Source organism: Pleurodeles waltl, chromosome 3_2, assembly GCF_031143425.1.
Source record: "Pleurodeles waltl isolate 20211129_DDA chromosome 3_2, aPleWal1.hap1.20221129, whole genome shotgun sequence".
NCBI lineage: Eukaryota > Metazoa > Chordata > Amphibia > Caudata > Salamandridae > Pleurodeles > Pleurodeles waltl.
Window position 1 is genome coordinate 74,029,907 of NC_090441.1, and position 19,543 is coordinate 74,049,449.

At 47.1% G+C, this 19,543-nt stretch overlaps 1 protein-coding gene across 1 annotated transcript in view; it reads right to left on the reverse strand.

Moving 5' to 3' along the window:
* Positions 1-19,543, reverse strand: part of MKS1 (MKS transition zone complex subunit 1) — a 225,202-nt gene that overhangs the window by 148,126 nt on the left and 57,533 nt on the right. The gene's annotated exons all lie outside the window — the stretch shown is intronic.

Here is a 19,543-nt window from a genome sequence, read left to right on the forward strand (position 1 = left end):
AAAGGTTTGTTTCAGAATTGGCAGTGATCATTGGTCCCGTGGACTTCTACCTAATCCCCTACAAACCCTCTTTGTGATGGTTAAAAAAAAAAGAAGGGGCCCCAAAGAGAACTCCCTCCCTTCCCTTCTGCGAATGAGTAAGCATCTTCTTTGAGTGTTAAGTTTTCAATGGTTTTGGAATTGCAGTTGCAAACCACTAATACATCTGATACCAAATGGCAACTTGGAATAGATGCCCTAAACACAGCCTTTCCAAATTGAAATTCTATATCAGTTTGTAAATCTATTTTGAGATTCGGTAATCCCTTTCCAAATCACAAAATGGGTTTCATGAATACCAGAAAGCAATTATACAGTTGAAAATATGCGGTTTGCAATTGCAAAATGTCTTATAACATCTGACCCTAAATTTCCTGGCCATAGTCTATCTTGCTGAAGGTTAGAAAACACTGAAGTAGAACATTTTAAAGAGAGTGTCATTTGGGGTGTGGAAGGATCAGTCGGACCAACCCCGGGTCGAAATGCATAGTTTACCCAAAAAAGGGTAACACTGAACCCAAGGAAAAGTTGGAGGTTGAATGGGTATCTTGAAATATTTGGTCCTTCCCAGGCAACATCCAGCACTCTTGTGAAGAAAGAGAGGCTAAGCGTTGTACAAGGGCCACTGAGTCTTTAGAGCATCCCTGTAGGTTGTGCCCCTGAGATCTGAAAGGTCAAATCTAGGAAGGGGCAGAGCCAGCTGGGCCCTGAGACAGCCACATGCCTACAGTACTCTGGCACAGCTCCATTCCGTGGCTCAGTGGTGGGACTGGGGTTGTGTGAAGTCCTGTGAATGGGGTTTTCCTAGCAGCCTGCCCACTGAGCTGTGGGGACCACTACAGATCATTACTGTAATAGAGAGGCCCCAAAACGTATGGGTGTCCTGGTAAATGGGTCGGGTTTTCCCAACTTCTAGTGGTACCCATACCAGCGATACTGGAGACTCCAGGGATGAGTAAAGCCAGCCCATTACAAGTTGGACCACTAAGAAAGGAGTAATTACCAGGGTTAATCAGTATTTATGGGTCCCATTCAGCCAGGAATTCCTCATTTTGGGATTTTAGCAGCTGTCATCTCCGGGATCTGCAGTCTTTCTGCAGATCTCATAATTCAAAATGGAATTAAGAGTCTTGAAAAGACAGAGGCCCTTATTACGACCCTGGCGGTCGGCAGTAATATGGTGGAAAGTACTGCCAACAGGCTGGCGGTACTTTCCACCATATTATGACATTGGCTGAAGCCAAACCGCCAATGTACCACACGGTGCTAAAGGCCGTCACTGTACCACCTGCGGGATTATGACCCCACCTACCGCCATGGTTTTCATGGCTTCCTTACCGCCTCGAAAACCATGGTGGTAGGCACTATCAGTGACAGGGAATCCCTTCCCCGTCACTGATAGAGGTCTTTCCCGCCCCCAACCCCCTCCCCAGAGTCCCCCCACCCCACTTCCTCTCCAAACCCCCCTACATTCATGCCTCCCCTTCACACATGCAGGCACGCATTCACAGAACACAACATACACGCACTAACACCTCCATACATGCACACACATTCAACACGCAATGCACACACATTCAACACGCAACACACACCCGCATACACGCACGCACAAACACACCCCCACACCCCCCCACACAACACCCCCTGCCCCCCTCCCCTGTCGGAGCCCCCACTTAGCTGTGTTTAGGGGTCCTCCGGCAGGAGATGGGACGAGGCACTGCTGCCAGCAGCGGCGTCCGCCAGCAGAACACTGCCAGGCCGTATTATTGGTCATAATACGGCTAGCGGCGGTCTATTGGTGTGGCGCTGCTGTTGGCAGCACGCCACCTTACCGCCATCTGCCGGCATGGCCACAGCCGGATTTCCGCCAACCTTTTGGTGGAAATCCAGCTGTGGTCATAATACGGAGGATGGCTGATAGCTGCGGCCATCGCCACGGCGTTAGGCGTTTTTTACCGCCACTGTCATAATGAGGGCCAGAGTCTGAGGGTCCCACTGATGTTGGGTGGAGTGTGGCAGGAGAAGAGCTAGTAACCACCTGCTTTGCGGGTGCAAGAAAAATTAATATTAATGAGCAGTTAGAGAGAGTTTTTGCAGTGACAGCTAATGGAGTAACAGCGATGAAACATGCTGAACCTTACCAATACTAACATTCTCACCCTTAGAAGAAGGAGTTTATTTGCTGTGCCAGCCTGAGCAGTAGGTTAGACAAGGAAAAACTGGACCTATGAAAGTAAAGCAGAAACAGGAGAATGCTGAAGATGACTTTTTTAAAAGCCAGCAGCTGAGGAAATGCGTGAGGGGCTGGACTTACAATGGTGAACCTTAATAAGTGAAAGGGTATGATGGCGGCAATGATGCATAAATTATAGTCCAGTGAAGAGTGCCCAGATGACATTATGGTCCAAGTGAGAAAGAATGAAGCAGACACCGGAAATGAAGCTCAACAATAAAAACATTCTTTATCCAGCCTGGAAAGAGGAAGGCATTTTAATGAATAAAGATATAGAACTCAAGCGGTGGGTCATTTTCCTTTCTGGGAGTGCAAACTATGCATTCACTTCTCAATATAAAGTTCTACAAATTCTTTCAACTAAAAACCAAAGTTTCAAATCTTGGTAAATAGAAAAGCACACATTCACCCAACCTTACCCACCTTTCGCCACATACTAAATACACCTGGGTCCCTACTGTAAAAAATCTGTAGGGTTATTACTTGGACAATAAACAGTCTCCCCTGCATTCCAAGTAAAACAAAGAGCCTTTTGCCATAAACAGATACTCCTTATCGAATGAGGACTGGTGGCTGGCTGTGAAAATACTAGCAACAATAAAAATTCCACTACTAACCAAACATAAGCTTTTCTGTGTGCATCTGCTAAACTAGCCAAATTAGGTCTGGCCTTGTCAGAGAAATGTTGGAACTGTAACGAAGGAATAGGCTTTGCTCCAACGCATTCTCTTTAGTTGTAAACTCATATGTCCCTTCTAGGGCAGTGACTGCATGCATCTTAATGACAAATTTAAAGTTAATTTTGATACCAACTTTGTGGGATATATGAAGCACCCCAAAACCTGTTTTGAATTCCACAGGCCTGTCACTCATACAGCTCATGTTAACTAACCCTAAATAAAATCATCCTCTCAGTGTCGAAATCTCTGCTGCACATATCTATCCATAGTGGTGTGCTTGGCTTACTTACCTAAGAGTTGCCCACCAAACAATACACTCTGTGTAAGAGAAATCATGCTATTCAACACACATGTGATAAATATTGTCAGAAGATATAATTCTTAGGACTCCAACTACCTTAATAAGTTTTAACATGCTCAACATTCCCCACTCTAATTGCCAACTGGTTGTTTTTCTAACTCCGTTCAAAAAGAGTACCAAAAAGTGGTACACAAAAAAGGTACCAAAAATGTCATTTAGAGGCTTGCCAATGATAATATTAATAATGTTAATTGGCAGGTTTCGTAAATGAATTTATGGGTTTTTCCACCAATTCATGTTGGTAGAATTTAGAGGTAAATTGTGTGTTTTTGTGCAATTGTAACAAAATGTGGTTGAATTTAAATGTCTGTATTCACTGATATTTATATAACAACAAAACATGGTGTCTTGTGCACTACGGAGACTTCTCTTTGAAGTTTGCCTACTTCAAAGGCAGAAGTACTGGACCTCTGACACCACATAGTCAGATCTCTTCTGGGCTGAGGACATTCTGCCAGGAAGATGAGCTGGAAGCTGTAGGAGGCACTGCCACTCTGCCTACTGCTTTGTTGCCCTGGCCTGCTGCTTGCTGCTTCTGTCCTGTGAGTGAAAGGCCTGGACTTTGATTTCTACATCCTACTTTCCAAGGTTCTCCCAGGGCTTGAACTAAGCTTGTCTTCTGTTGAGAATTCTCAGGGCCATCAAAGACTTCACCTGTCAGCATCAGGGCTCTTTTGCTGAGAGTCCTGACTTGCCCATTGGTGCCTTGGAAGTGAGTTCTGGTGATTCTAAGGAGAAAATCCATGCATAGATTCAAAGTGCCCTGTAAATTGACACATCTCTGGAATGGTCTGATGCAGCCCCTGCTTCACCACTGGGGGTCAACACATCGCTGTACAGATCGGGCGCAGCGCTTGCTCTGCCGCTGCAAATCGACGCAGTGCCTGCATCATTTATGCAGCACCTGCTTCACCTGGTGTAGACTAACACAGCATGTCTGTATTTTTAACGTGTCATCCCTGGGTGCCACTTTCTTCATCAACATTGCACCGCAGTAAGAAACCGAGGCTGGGTGTCCCATGTAAGTCTGTGGGGATCAGCCCGGTCACAAAGATGTTGCAGGGGTGGGATGTCAGTCCAGTAGAACCACCAAGGGGGTTTAGTTCTTGCGATGCTCTGGGACATAGGAACACCAGTGGTCCTGATCTCCTCAGTCCGGGGTGTCTGGGTGCAGAGGTGGTTTGGACTGTTGGGTCACCATGGCAGTTGCGGTGAAGGGGGCCCACAGAAACAGTCTGCAGGTGTGGACTGGGGTCTGGGCTGACTGAACCAACAAGTGGGCTCAGGTCTTACAGCCTGGGGAACATATGGACACCAGTAGTCCTCTTCTCATTAGTACGGGATGTTTGGATGAAGAGGTGCATCAGACCATCGGGTATTCGTCACCAGAGGTAGTTCAAGTGATGGGGCGGTCTAAAGAAACAGGCTGTAGATGCTGTTGGGAATTCCACAGTGGGCGAACTGAAGGTAGGCTTTGCTTATATAGGGCTTGGGGACCACGTGGACACTGTTGGCCCACTTCAATTCGGACTAGGAGGCTTGGGTGCAGTAGTGATGTCCGACGCTGGCTCACAGTTCTTTCTTGGGTTGCCTGCAGAAGCAGGGAAGCAGCTCCTCTGCTACACGGGTATTCTTCTTGGCAATTTGCGAAGCACCAGCAGTTCTCCTGGTTTCTTGAAGGCTGCAGCGGCAAGACAGGTCAGTTGTTCCTCGAGGGTCAGGTGCAGCAGGCAGGTTGGCAGGGATGGCGCCAAGTCAGTTGTGCTCCTTGGTTCTTGGGTTCAGCAAGCTTCTTGTCCACTCTTTCCTTTCCATGAGGAATCCACAGGTAGCTAATTTATCCACCAGAAAGGCGTTACCGAAGGTAAGTAACTTGTTCTTCTGATGGATACAACTACCTGTGGATTCCTCACCTAAAGAATAGAGTCCCAAAGCAGTACCACCTCTGGAGGTGGGTGCCTGAATGGTCAAACCACGACATCCTGCAGCACTGAGCGGGCAAAATGGCCATCCCTCCTGACCTCAGAGTCCAAAGGATAATGTTTGACAAAAGTATGGAGGGACGCCCAAGTTGACGCTTTGCAGATGTCAACCACAGGAACACCCCTAGCTAAGGCCGATGTAGCAGCCTTAGCCTTGGTGGAATGAGCTCAAAGCCCTACAGGGGGTTCTTTCTTTGCTAAGGAATAACAAAGTTTGATACAGAGAATGACCCACCTGGACAGCGTTCTTTTGTGGACTGCTCTGCCTCTCCTCTTCCCCACGTATCCAACGAAGAGCTGGTCGTCTTGTCTGAACTCCCTCGTCCTGTCGACAAAGAAGCTCAATGCTCTTCGTGGATCCAACCAGTGAAGCCTCTGTTCCTCCTTGGATGGATGAGGTGGAGGGAAAAAGGAAGAGAGAGTAATGGACTGCCCCAAATGAAAGGGTGTAACAACCTTCAGGAGGAAAGCCGCCTTGGTCCTTAACACCACTTTGTCTCTAAAAAAGGAAAGATATGGGGACTCTACACTAAGAGCCTGGAGCTCACTCACTCTTCTAGCCGATGTTATGGCCACTAGAAACACAGTCTTTAAAACTAAGAACCGTAAGGAACAAGAGTGCATCGGCTCAAATAGCGATCCCATAAGAAAGGTCAATACTAAATTAAGATCCCACTGTGGCATAACAAACGGATTGGGTGGAAACATATTAGTGAGACCCTTAATGAACCTCAATACCAAAGGTGACCTGAACAGAGAGGGTTGGTCTGGAAGGCACAGAAAAGCCAACAGCGCTGATAAATAGCCCTTAACTGTGGCAACTGCACAACCCTTCTGTGCCAAGGTTAAAGCAAATAACAATACATCAGACAAATGGGCCTTCAAGGGATCAATTTGGTTCTCTCCACACCAACTGACAAATCTGTCCCACCTGCTTGCATAGATCGATTTGGTGGAGTGTCGCCTGGCCGATAAAACAACATTCACCACCTCCGGCGGGAAAGAAAAGGTACTCAGATTGCCCGTTCGATCTCCAGGCATGAAGGTGCAGGCTCTGGAGGTGGGGGTGTAGAACCTGCCCCTGCGACTGCGAGAGGAGGTCTGCCCTGTAAGGGAGACGGAGCGGAGGGCACACAGAGAGTTTGAGAAGGTCTGAATACCACACCCTTCTTGGCCAATCCAGGCTATCAAGGTGACTTGGGCCCGGTCTTGGTGGATCTTCCTCAGAACCCGAGGAATCAAGGGTATGGGGGGAAACGCGTAAAGCAACTGACCCTTCCAGGACATCTGAAACGCGTCCCCCAAAGCTTCTTGCACCGGATACTGGAGGCTGCAAAACAACGAGCAGTGTGTGTTCTCCTGAGTGGCAAACTAATCTATCTGTGGATACCCCCACATCTGGAAGATGTAAAGAACCAGATCCGGATGAGGACGCCACTCGTGATGGGTCGAGATGAGCCGACAGACCGTCCGCACGCACGCTCAGAACTCTGGCTAACTGATTTGCTACCAAGCAAATCTTGTGGTCCTGAAGCCAGGACCAGAGTCGAAGAGCTTCTCTGCAGAGAAGATATGACCCCACTCCTCCCTGCTTGTTTATATACCACATCGCAGTAGTGTTGTCTGTCAGGACCTGAACCGACTGACCGTGAAGGGAAGGGACGAAGGCCTTGAGAGCCAGACGTATCGCCCGCAATTCCAACAGATTGATGTGAAACCTCTGTTCCACTGGAGACCAACAACCTTTGATCTCCAGGTCCCCCAGATGAGCTCCCCACCCTAGAGTGGAAGCATCCGTCACAACTGTGGCCACTGGGGGAGGCAGCGAGAACGGCCTTCCTTGCGACAGGTTGCCGACCACAGCCCACCATCGAAGATCCGATGCAGCGTCTCTGGAGATCCTTATCGAATCCTCGAGATCTCCTTTGTGTTGAAACCACTGCCTGCAGACATACCACTGAAGAGCCCTCATGTGCCAGCGTGCATTCATGACCAGCAGAATGCATGAAGCGAACAAACCGTGCAGACGAAGGACCTTGAGGACTGGGACGACCGCTCTATCTTGAAACACTGGAATCAACTCCTGAATGTCCTGAATCCGCTGCGGCGGAAGAAAGGCCCAATTCAATGTTGTGTCCAGTACTGTCCCTATGAACAGGAGGCGTTGAGAGGGCTCCAGGTGAGATTTGGGCACATTCACTGAGAATCCCAGGTCGAACAACAACTGAGTTGTCAACTGCAGGTGACACCGCAAGAGCTCCGGATACTAGGCTTTTATCAACCAATCGTCCAGATAAGGAAATACTGCTATTCCCTTTCTTCTGAGCTCCGCTGCTACCACCGCCATCATCTTCGTAAAGACTCGAGGTGCCGAAGTAAGACCAAACGGAAGGACCGCAAACTGATAGTGCTGCGACCCCACCACAAATCGGAGATACTTCCTGTGCAACTTGAGGATCGGAATATAGAAGTACGCATCCTGCAAGTCGACAGACACCATCCAATCTCCTTCGTTCAACGCCAAAAGAACCTGTGACACAGTCAGCATTTTGAACTTTTCCTGCTTGAGGAACCAATTCAAAATCCTCAGGTCCAGGATTGGTCTCAACCGACCATCCTTTTTGGGGGATCAGGAAGTACCTGGAATAGCAGCCCTGACCCCTCTCCTGCTCTGGAACCAACTCCACTGCACCTTTTGACAAAAGGGACATCACCTCCTGTTGCAATAACAGAAGATGGTCGTCCGAACAGAAGGAGGGGCGGGGAGGGAAGGGAGGAGGAAATTCCCGAAAGGGAAGAGCATACCCCTTCTCCACAATGCCGGTGACCCAGGAGTCTGATGTTATGGATTCCCACATGCAAAGAAAGTGAGTAAGTCTCCCCCCTACCGGAGATGTGTGACCAGGGAGTGGTGGAGGACTAAGGCTGCTTTCCCTGCTGCACCCCTCCGGAGAAAGAGGAAGAGGCAGAGTGCTGCTGGGTGGCACCTCTAGTGCGTACTCTACCCCTGCCCCTGAAGGACCTGTAAGGAAGAGTTCCTGCAGATTGTTGTCCTGCCGCATGGAGCCTGCCACGAAAGGAAGTGTCACGACCAAAACCTCTAAACCTCCTAAAAGATCTGAAAGCAGAGGAAGTGGCTGCCTGTAGACCAAATGACCTCGCCGTGGCTCTACTCTCTTTAAAACGTTCTAGAGCAGAGTCGGCCTTTGATCCAAAAAGATTGTCTCCATCAAATGGCAGGTCCAGAAGAGTAGTCTGAACATCAGGGGAGAACCCTGACGATCGCAGCCAGGCCTGCAGTCTCGTCGCTATGGATGTGCCCATAGCTCTGGCCACCCAATCCGAGGTGTCCAGCCCAGATTGAATTACCTGGGTCGCCGCCGCCTGAGCGTCCGACAACAGGTTCAACACCTCCTGTGATAAACCAGGGTGGCCCTTAGCCTCATCCATAAGGGCATGAATATACCGGCCCAAAATGCAAGTCGCATTGGTAGACTTTAAAGCCATGCTACAAGAAGAGAAGGCCTTTTAAGCTGCCTGGTCCATCTTCTTAGACTCCCTGTCCGCAGGGGCCCCGGGGGAACAAACCAGGAGCAGAACGGGAGGAGCACGACGCTTGGACAACCAAACTCTCCGGAGTTGGGTACTTGGTCAGAAAGCCCGGATCACCTGGTGCTACACAATAGCATCTTGCCACCGCCCTGTTCACGGCCGCCGAAGTCACTGGCTTTTTCCAAATGCCTTTAATAGGGTCCAAAAGAGCCTCATTGAAAGGCAAAGAGGCTCCGCCACAGCTGACGCTGGATGCAGCACTTCAGTCAGGAGGTTTGTCTTCACCTCTGCAGCAGGAAGTGGAAGGTCCAAAAAGTCTGCTGCCTTCCTCACCACAGCATGAAAAGAAGCAGCCTCTTCCGTATACTCCCCCGGGGAAGCCAGGTCCCATTCCTGGGAAGTGTCCAGGCGTCTTGCCGTACCCAAGCCTTGCAGGTCCCCTGAAGGCTCCACGATTTCACCTTCCTCCAAATGCTGCCTCTCATATTCCTCTTTTTCCAGCACCCTTAAAGCCAACCTCCTGGATCAGAGCCTGGACTCGAGCCCCGGCATCGATAAGGCATCGGCCGACGCCGAAGATCTTCGATGGCGCTGACCCTCGGAGCCATCCGACGCGGGACCCTCCGGCGCCACAGGTAATTTCACAGTCGAATGGATCTGTGGCGAATCCATCGGCGCCGGAACAGTGGACGTCGTCGGCGTCACCGGCCTTCTGGGCGACGCCAAAGGCATTGGCGCCGAAGCAGTACCTCCAGAAGGAAGAAAGGGCATAAAGGGTGTCGGCTTGTAAGGAGCCGGAGCACCCAAGTCAAAGGCCAAAGGACCTGACGGACCTGCATGCCCACCACCAGGCGCCATGGTGGCAAACATATTAAACATAGCATTCAAAAATGCTGCGGGTCCGTGCCCGACGCCGGGAAAGCCGGATAACCTTGAGGAACCAGCACCGGAGGGGAAGCCGATGACGGCCCAGGCATCTCCTGCTCTGGAGAAGCCCTCCGCTCCTGATGTGGATCCACTTCATATACCAACAGTGGAGACGTCGGAGAAGCTGGAGTCGTCGGAGGAGGAGGCGAGACAGTCGAGCTGATCTCCCACGTCGGTCGGCGCCGAACTGATGGCGACCTCGAACTGGAGCATTCTCTGCTCGATCGGCGCCGTGAGTCATGAGGACGCCGAGAGTCCCGATGGCGCCGATGAGTCTTCGAGGACCTTGAAGAAGACTCTCTTCGATGATGCTTCTCCTTCCTCTTCTTAGAACAAGCAAGAAACAATTTTGCCTTTCGTTCTTTCAGGGCCTTAGGATTCATGCGTTGGCATGAACCGCATGACTCGACCTCATGTTCGAAACTAATGCACCATAAGCAATTTTCATGGGGGTCCGTGACCGACATGCGACCTCCACACTGTTTATAGGGTTTAAAACCCGACTTCCTCGGTTGTGACATCGTTACACCGGAGTGAAACTGTAGCTCCCTGGTAGCCTCGAAGAAAAACCGTTGCTTGAAGGCATGGAAAAAAGGGAACTGACGTCTGCACGTCGGTGAGGGCTTCTTATTGCCTGGATAACATCATACAGCATCCTGTGGAGTCGGGCGATTGTGACGTCATCGTCGACGTGCAGAGCTAGAAGAAAATTTCCATCAAGGCTGGCGCGTGGGGGAAAATTCTTTAGGTGAGGAATCCACAGGTAGTTGTATCCATCAGAATACTCAATTTAGGGGGCACTAAGGGGAGTGAAGGGTAGTAGCCAATGGGCTACATAAGCTTGGGGTCACTACACCCCCTAAGTTACCACTTCCTGTGGGGAGGTGGCATCACCCTCTTCAGAGTGCCTAAATTCCACTACAAAAAAAACATGGCAGAATTCCTGAGGCTGTGTCCACTTCTGGCTGGCCACTGTAGGGGTGTGTACAGCCTGGAAATGCGACACACATCCTGCATAGCTATTTTTCCCGCCTGTCCAGGTACCCTTTGAAGCTCCCTGCTTTGGAGTGCAGATTTGTTGGTCATCCTGTTGGGAAGGGTGGGTTAACACCCCTGCCAGTGCCGGCTTTTGTTTCTGACCTCCACAGAGCAAAGACTCTCACCCTTGGGGGTCAGGTTCTTGTCTGTTGGTGGCAGGCTGGATGGAACTAGCCCAAGAGCCAACCAGCAGTTGGTAAGTTTTCAGGGGGAACCTCTAAGGTGCCCTCTGGGTGCTTGTATTAATAAATCCATCACTGATACCAAACATCCCTAGTTTCAGTGAAGCCATCATGTAGCTGGGGAACTCGTACCAGTGTCCAGCACATGTATTAAAATGGCTTCACTGCGCACTTACTATGTCCAAGAATCGACAAAGACATAGCAGGGGCATATCTGGTCTTGCAGATATGCCCACACATGTAATATAATGTACCTTGCCTTAGGGCTGTAAGGCCTGCTGTAGGAGTGGCTTACAAATATTACAGGCAGTGTTTTAGGGTACATGACACAGTGTGTGTGTCACGTCATGTTGTCAAGGAAACACCTTGTCATGCAACTTGCAAAGGCAGTCTGCATGAGGTTGGTACTGGGTCCATTAGAGTGGCACATGTGCTACAGCTCTTAGGGGCCCTTTTCAGTATCCATGCCCTAGATAACAGGGAGGCCTTTACAAAGGTGCTAAAGGGCCTGACCACTTGGGGATCAAGTGACACAGTGTCTTGTTTTGGGGAACGAACAGTGGCACTGGGGACCTGGTTAGCAGGAACCCAGTGCACATCAGCCAAAGTTGCAACAAAAACCAGGCAACTGGTGGTGGTGTTTGGGGGTGGGGGTTAGAGGGGAGTACTGCAACCAGAACCTGGCTTCCTATAATTGTGATACATTATGTATGTTATGACTAAGCCATGTATAGCAGAAGTATGGTATTGTGTCTCAATAAATATATTTTGATAATACCAGTTGACTCCAAACAAAATAGGTCTATGGTAAGAAGCAGGTGTTAGTATACAATGACTGTATGGCAAGTCTCATTATTTCAAGGGGAGGCAGGTTGTTTTTTGTTTGTACTGGGATTTATACAGCACAACTCTAGCTGAGTGCATTTGAATTTCACAATAACATTACCTGTCACATGTTTAATTCACTTATATTTCGCATATATTTACAATTTTCGGAACAGGGAGATTAAGTGAATTACTGAGTATCACACTATTTCCAAACAAATATTGTAGTTAGGATTTGAACCCAGGTCTCTAGGTTACAAAATCAGCATCTTAGCTACGAGACTATGTGAGACAACTATGGCCAGCATGGCTGCCACAAACCAATGTTTTTCAAAGGGTACATAGTATTTACCACAAGTATGTACAATAAAAAGATTGTCACAATGTATGTAGTGGATCAATAGAACAGCATTGGCAATAGGACTCTAAGGGTAACAAAAATATGGTATTTCCTGTATGCAGTCAATACATTTTCAAGGCTCAAGTTTCATAATGTGTATATTCACATACTCCACCCTGGAAGCTTCAGTAATTAAAAATGAAGTGTAATTACGCCTGCATACGCAGCACTTTACACGTTTTCCAAGAGCCTTTATAAGCATGGTTTAAGTTTCTGGTATCCCCAGCTAATAGGCTTTGCAGTTTTCGTTATTGCCTAATTTCAATAATTCTAAAGTCAACAAACTTTATTTTCAAGTTCCATAGTGTGTCATCTATCACATTTTGCTGTTTTCCATAAAGCTGCTGGTAGGCACGAGTGGCAAATTAAAAAATGATGCAGTCAACAGAACGCAAGAAAATTGAGTAACACTCCTTGAGGCTTACATTCATACAATCAGTCAGTCAGTATCAGTGACACATATTCTTGTTTACAGAGAGACATGAAATGGAGCATCATAGTCTTATTGGCTCCGAACTGATGGATCTTACTAACATTATATGATTCTTTGAAAAGTTTTGGTTCCCTTAAAACGATCACAATTAACCACTATAAAGGTTGCAGAATACTCTCAAGAGCCCAGTGATACTGGAAAACTGTTTCGGCCTTGCCATGCACCTTGGGAACAGGTATTAGAGAGGCCATTGAAAGGACGAAATCTGGAAGGCTCCCTGTTCTCACTTTCAGAAAACACATCTGTCCTCTGTAGCACTAGCAAAATAAAGCTGAGTTATGGAACCACAACATTGTAGGGTGCAGAGAACAACATGCTGCTCACATGTAACAGGTTGGGGACCAATGGTTTATAAAGTGGGGCCTTTTTTGCTAGCAGTAAACGTAGTGCAAACAGTAAATGTAAAGAAGCAGGTAATACTTACTGTTATTAAAAAAAAGAGGTAGCTGGAAGAAGAGAATGGGACTTCCTACTAAACTCCCTTGAGACCCTTTAAATAACAAGAATAAAACCAAAATATCACAAGACAATACAGGATTAAATACTGGTCCTTTTTCAGGGAATGCCAACAGAGTATTTCTCCGAGTGGACATTGTGACCCAAATTGCTGCTGAAAGTGCCCAATCTGTTACGACTCTGTCGTCCCATTTCTAGGGGGCACTGTAAGGGGTCTCTCAGTAGCCTGGGAATCACCTTGAACACTTATCTAGAGTCCCTTGCCGACTCCTGTTTGTTTCTCTTTTCATCATGGTACACTTGTGTAGTACTACATTTGCTTCCTGGGACTGCAAATCCCATAATGCACAGCCTGATAGTCAGGAAAGCCTGGATTCTGTTTCCCATTGTTTTCCATGGGAAAAGTCCAGTTGCTCCTTTTCACCTAATCCTCTCCTCCAGGACTTGCAAGTGTCTGAAACTACACACAACTGAGACCTCTTCTGTGCAGCCCAGCTTGGAACTGCTTATAAGCAGCCATTTCCTCAAGATCCTCATTGTGCATTGGAGTTTGATTCCTTTGTGTTACAGACCCTTTATCAGACGGTGTTCCAGTTTTGTTCCTCTTCCTGTTCCTGATCTGTTCCAGCTTGAACCGGTTTCCTGTTTCTCTGCCCTGCTTCTGATTGTTCAAGCCAGTGTCTGCTCCCTATCTCTTAGCCTTGTACCTGTTTGTTTCCTCCAGAGCCTGCTCCCTGTTTCTTTGTCCTGCTCCTGCCTTATTTCAGCCTGAACCTGCTCTCTGTTTCTCAGTCCTGTTTACTGCTTTTTCCTACTCCCTGTATTCCAGCCCTGTCCTTGCCTGTTCCAGCCAGAGCCTGCTCTCAGTTTCCCAGTACTGTCTCTGTTTGTCCCACCCAGAAGTTTGCGCCCTGTTTTCCAGTCCTAGTCCTGCCTTTGCTTCAGCCTGAGCCTGTTCCCAGTTCCTGCCTCTGTCTCTTAGTTTGTCTCTTCTGTTTCTGTTTCCTCTCTGTATTTGTGTCTGGTGAGTGTTCTATCAGTCTTCACCAGTGTATAAGTGTCCTCCTTTGTACTGGGGTTGGCTCTTGGTTTCCAGGAGGCAATACCAGCCCCCATCCTTGTCTAGTGTTATATGTTGTCTTTCGTGCCTAACAGTGACAGTGTGCTATTGCTGTTGTTTCAGGAATCGCCACTGTGTTTCCAGCTGGACCCACAAGAGCTTGTTGTGTGTATGTAAGTACTATCCTTGTTTGTGCTCTAGGGTCCGGAGGCAGAATCACTTCTGCTGCCTCCTTTCTATAGGGCTGGCAGGGTGACTATCTCTAAGAGCAAACTGCACAGAGGCATTGATATTCCCTGTCACTGTGGGAGGTTCTGCGCCCTACTCTGTGTACAACCCCAGCGTGTTTGTCCATTAGTAATCCGTTTCCTGTTGTTCACACAAGGGTTGCTCTGCTTTTCCTTTCCTGTTTCCAGTGCCTGTCCATAGCTGTCCTTTCCGTGTATGCCTTTAGCTGCTCTTCTGCCCCAGTACACTACCTCTTTAGGATATTCGGTGACCTCAAAGGGTATCCCAGCCAGAGTCCTGATCAGACCCGCCCAGAACCGTGACACAATCATCTTGGGAGGACTCAAATCATTTTATAGCTGATCCGGGAGAATGACTGCAGAGGCTGGGTGTAACAAGAGTATGGAACAGGAAGTTCATGGGGCACAAAAAGAAGTGAAAGACAACCGAACTCTAGAACACTGCATCAGAGTTCTGGGTATTCGGTGTCCATCTGGCGGACCAAAATGAAAGGCCACTTAGCGACCAGAACAACTGACACACAGGCAAGCACTGTTCATCTCCAGGGTCTGCATAGTGGTGTAATCCAGGACCTTTGTGCAAAGCATGAAACACCAGAGAATTCCTCGACACTGGGCCCTTGACTTGAGAAATTAGGCAATGCAACACAGTCTTGGGAAATCAATGTGGGCTGCTGCCACAAAGAAAGGGAGCTGTAGAGGGCACAAAAATAGCTGGAAGGTAGTCACATTTTCCCTCATTTTGCATTACAGATCAACAAAGAAATCTCAACTGAACTGGCAAACTTTGTCATGTCACACATTTTTAGTCTACAAGTAGACTGGTGCACACAAGTGGGTGCATTGGGGACAATGAAAGGGAGAAAACACTGGTGGTGAGGATTAAGATTAAAGAGTTGATTAGTCTCCTTCTGCACCTACAAGAGAATGGATTAAGGGCAGTGGAAAGATCTGGCATACAAATTGATAACTTGTCTACAATGTAGGGGTAAGGTGAATTAGTGAGTGGCAAGTGAACAGTTGAAGACTGATGTTGTGGATGTTATCAAGGCTGCAGTGTTTGCATCTTTGTCAGATATGCACAGACTACAAAAATGCATCACTGAAGAGTAGACATACTGAAGCCATGGCAAGCATTACTACTGAGAAGCCCGCACAAGACTCACAAAAGTGTAGGATAGATGTATGAACATTGGAAAATGCTAATTCTTTTAAAGTTCATAATGCCTTAGCAAATAAATTAAAGCAAGAAGGGGTATCAGCAATCTCCAGAGGACATATACTTGAGGAAATACAAAACAGTCGGCGGCCATGTGAAAGATACATATAAGAGGTGGGATTGAAAACTGAGCTGCAAAGACTAGACATGCTCATTGAAACTAGAAATAGAACAGTGACAAAAGGAAGAATTGCTGAAGTTTAAAAATAAATAAAGACCTTGATACTAAACCTATATGTTCATACCATAGAAGCACCTACAATAGGGCCGAAGACATGGAGGGGAACCCAGAACATTTAAGTGGTACACATACCAGAAACAGCCAATAAGAAGAAAAGCAAACAATTTCTAGAAAACTGACTAAAGTGGATGGATAAAGAACTGACATCCACATGGTTAGTTGTAGAGTGCCTACCACAATACCCTGCTGCCACCCAATCCTATCTGGGCAGAACAAGTAAGTTGTAAGACAATGAATTACCAGGACAAAGTTGTCATTCTGAGATAAGCAGTGGTAGGATAATCTGGGTTGTTTACAACTCCACAGGGACTTGGGAATGGGCTGAAAAAAGTGAAACCACAACATGGCAATATGACCACAAAATTCCAAGGAGGAGACCATATAAATTTTAAAGAATTACATATCACTCAACCGATATGTGGAGAGGCAGATCAGCCAAATTGATCAAAGTACAAAGATAACTGGAAAATGGCAATGAGCAACATATCGAGTTGCAGAGCCATATGTCTATAGATGTGCTGGACAAGGTGTCACTGACCAACTTGGGTAAGCACTGTTGAGTCCGGAAGTGGACCAAGTTCACTGAAGTGGCATGTGGCAAAGGATAGATCCACAAATTCAGTTTACCTGGGTGATCTACAAGCTGAAGAACGGCTAGAGGAACTACCTGAACATTTATTTTGTTCCTAACCAAATCGAGTTGTGACAGAGAGATGCGTAGAGTGCATAACCAGTTTGGGAAATCTACATGTCATGTTTGGGACGTCTACATGTCAGGCTCAGTGACATCACAACCTGTGCTGGACCAGGTGCTGTACTGTGGGGTTAGTTGCTGGAGTAGATGAAAGAGAAATGGAACCTTTACTTCACCAGCAATGTTATAATGTAGATGCACACTTTTAGGCAGAAATGTTATGTGTTAGTCTGCACATCCACAAAACCAAGGGGCACTGTAACAGAATAGAAAATGAGAGGCAAAATCTTGCATAGTAAACAGGCAGAAGCTAACCACAATACCAAGACTAATTAGAAGCTTTAAAGGGTGGTAAGGGTTTCTACGAGAACTATTGCCAAGGGAGTTTACAAATGTGTTATAAATGCACTAACCGGTGACTGGGTAATTAAGGGAGCTACAGTGTAATAAATCCATGAGGAATGCTCATAAAAGTTACCAAGCATTGGCACAGCCAATAGGTCTCAGCAATCCAAGAGCAATAGGCGTTGGCAATGTTAATGCATTTGTGTATATCAGTAGAAACAGCTCCAGAGTGGTACACAAATACATTTACTTTGCGAATGCCTATGGCGTGCGGATTGCTGAGTTCTATTGGCTTTGCCAATGCTTGTTTGCTCTGTCATGGTTACACTCTGCTGCGCAGTTAGTTGCTTTAGGGCGCTCCGCCATCTCCTCCTGCTAGGTTCTGGTGCACTTCACAGGGCGCTGGTTCGCGGCCCGCAGCTGGCTCATCAGGTATGGCTTCTCTTTAATGAACCGCGAGGGAGAGCGGCCCCAGCAGCCCTGTGTCTCCATCTGTCTTCAGACTCATGCCTAATTAAGGCACCTGTTTTCACTCAACTGTCTGTGAGCCAACAGCACGTCTTAATAACTTGCAGGAAAATGAATTACACGCATCCCCAGGCACATGCAAATAACAAATCAAATTTTTCATTTCTATACCTATACCAAACACCACTCTGCAAGCGAGAGAAAAGGGCTTCGCTCAATGATTAGTGAGGTGGGGGACGGCTGAAGCCCAGGACTCAATTGCCCCAGACAGGGACCCCATCCTGCCAAAAAACAGTACAACGTTTACAGTCGTGAAGTAGGCAAACAAATTGATAGCGAGAAGGCGGGTGAAGAAATATGGCATTGCAAACATGCCTTTGCAATGTGACTGGGCTGAAAGTGCACATATAAATGAGTCTTTCTAAGCAACATGTTTTTTGGTTGAGGGGAGGAGCAGACCGAATGGCCCGCTCAGTTTCATGTGCGAAGTGCACTCAAGAATACGGTGAGACCGCAGCTAAATTATGTGCAGTTAAAAAACAAGGAAAAGCATGACTTGCACACTGACTGATAGACCGGAGTGAAAATATGGAGTGTGCTGTAAATGAACCTTCTTCCCGGTCAAGTATGAGTACAGATTACTTGAGATTCTAGGTTATATATATATATATATATATATATATATATATATATATATATATATATATATATATATATATATATATATCCGGGGACAGCTTTGCCTTGTTTACTTTAGCAGATACCTGTTACTTGGGCAGATACACGCAAGGTCACTTATTAAAAAAAAAAGTAGTCCTGAAACAATGGCTGAAAAGGGCTGCTGCTAAGGTTTACAAGTAGTTGGGTGGTGCTCTCGGGGAGGGCTAAATACCGGAAGAAGCATGACGTTTGCATGCAGTTGACAAATGGGGAGAACCAAAAATGGAGCGACGATATTGCCAACAAATGGGAGCCAATGGGCCAGTTGTTAACAAACAGTAGATGCAGCATGTCTCTACTGAAGACAGCGCATGCGCCGTCTAGATCCGACACCTGATAAAAAGGAAAAGAGTCATAAGCAGTTAACTTTTGAGTAACAATACCTCGCAGACACAGTTTGCATACCGATCGCAGACTCGAGTTTTTTTGCACAATGAGTGAGAAGGTATCACAAAGGTGTAGTAGAATGTTGATGTAAACCGCTATTTTTGAAAACAGATGGTGAGCGGGACAAGCATAGATCACACCAAGCAGTCAGTCGCTGGCAGAAGACAGTTTGAGTCAAGTACAATCAGCGGTAGTACCAAATCCAGATGAGAATGAAATGAGCCAGGCACGAGCAACAAGATCCAAATTAGCAAGTGGACTAAGGTATGGAATATTTCTGGGCCAAAAGTGCATGAATACGAGTCCAAGTTAGCAAGCAAGCAGGTAGGGAACAATTGTAGTCTCCGGTACCAGAAAACCCCTTCAGCAAAAGAAATTAAGCAGTACTGAATAAAAGTAGTCTGGTTTTTAGGTCGAGCATAGCAGCGCGCAAGTGCTGCGCTTCTCGACATGTTGTAATCTATTCTGTGGGCTTTAACCATGCCCATCACTTATACTGGTCCCTGGGCCTGCCTTTCAAAAATCCCTTGATGTCATTGGAAATACTTTACTTTTGTCCCGCCTTGAGCCTGGTTTATTTCCGCCTTGGAGACTGACCCTGCTACATGGATTACTGCACAATCAGGCATGTAACTTAGTGTGGAACACTATTTTTCTCTTTGCCTTGCCGCTTCACGCTGCATGGCAATATGTTGTTTCTTCCTCTTCCTTGTTTTAGGGCATAGTGCTGTTTCTTTGCGATGTCTGCGGGGTCATTTTTATTTATTTTTGGAAGTTTTATGTAGCATGAATTCAACACAAATGTATTACATTGTTTTACATGAGCACCGTTTACATTACACAAGAACACCTTCCTTTTTGGTTGCAAGGGGAGATTAAGTGATTTGCCCAAAATCACAGGATGTTGAGCAGGCACCGAGACACTGATCGAGTTCCCAAGCTCCAAAGTCAGCAGCTCTTGCCCTTATGCCACATCCTCTCCCCCGGGGT